Source organism: Sinocyclocheilus grahami, unplaced genomic scaffold, assembly GCF_001515645.1.
Source record: "Sinocyclocheilus grahami isolate Dianchi unplaced genomic scaffold, SAMN03320097.WGS_v1.1 scaffold526.1, whole genome shotgun sequence".
Classification (NCBI taxonomy): Eukaryota; Metazoa; Chordata; class Actinopteri; order Cypriniformes; family Cyprinidae; genus Sinocyclocheilus; species Sinocyclocheilus grahami.
Genome location: NW_015505705.1, coordinates 754,817 through 755,561, shown reverse-complemented (window position 1 = coordinate 755,561; position 745 = coordinate 754,817).

Here is a 745-nt window from a genome sequence, read left to right as displayed (position 1 = left end):
CAAAATATATATTGTGTGTTGGAGTGGTCCAGACGCTACAACTCTAAGAATAGTTAAATCCAAAAGTATTGTTTAGTGTAAAACATGTTGAAGATTAGCAGACAGGCTGTCAATTCTTTAAGTGATAAGCCATTTCCTCTAAAAAGCTGTTTATTCAGCGTAGTGAAGCCTCTCCTCCATTGGCATCCATTAAAAAAAACGGCCTCTGGTCTCCTTTCCCACGTACTGCCAGCGTTAGCTTTAGCCATTACGCTTTTTCGGCTAATGGTTGCAGGCTTGCCTTCTAGTGGCTTTGGCAGTTGGTCTGCAGAAATGGGCAATGGACTCTATGCACGGCACGCTGCCTACATATTTCCTGTGAAATCTCAGGACACATAAAAGGTTCCGGTCTGTATTCAGCCGTAGCGTGAGTGCTTTACCAACCGCAATCTTTTGTCAATGAACGATGATTATAAAATAATATTTATAAATTTAGTTATACATATTGCTATAATATAACAAATTAAGTATACCACAGTAATATAATTATTTAATGAAGAGTTCCATAAACATCTGTGAGGGTGGTTTGTCCCGCTATTGCTGTGTCCCGTTTTGTGAGGCTTCTCAAAAGGTTTTTCACGCTTCTCCCCTGGATGAAGTAACTTGCAATAAGTGGATTCAGAGTAGTAGATGTAAGGATTTTAACATCACTTCTGATACTACAGTCTGCAGGCGCCACTTCAAGAATGATGACAGCATGCAAATC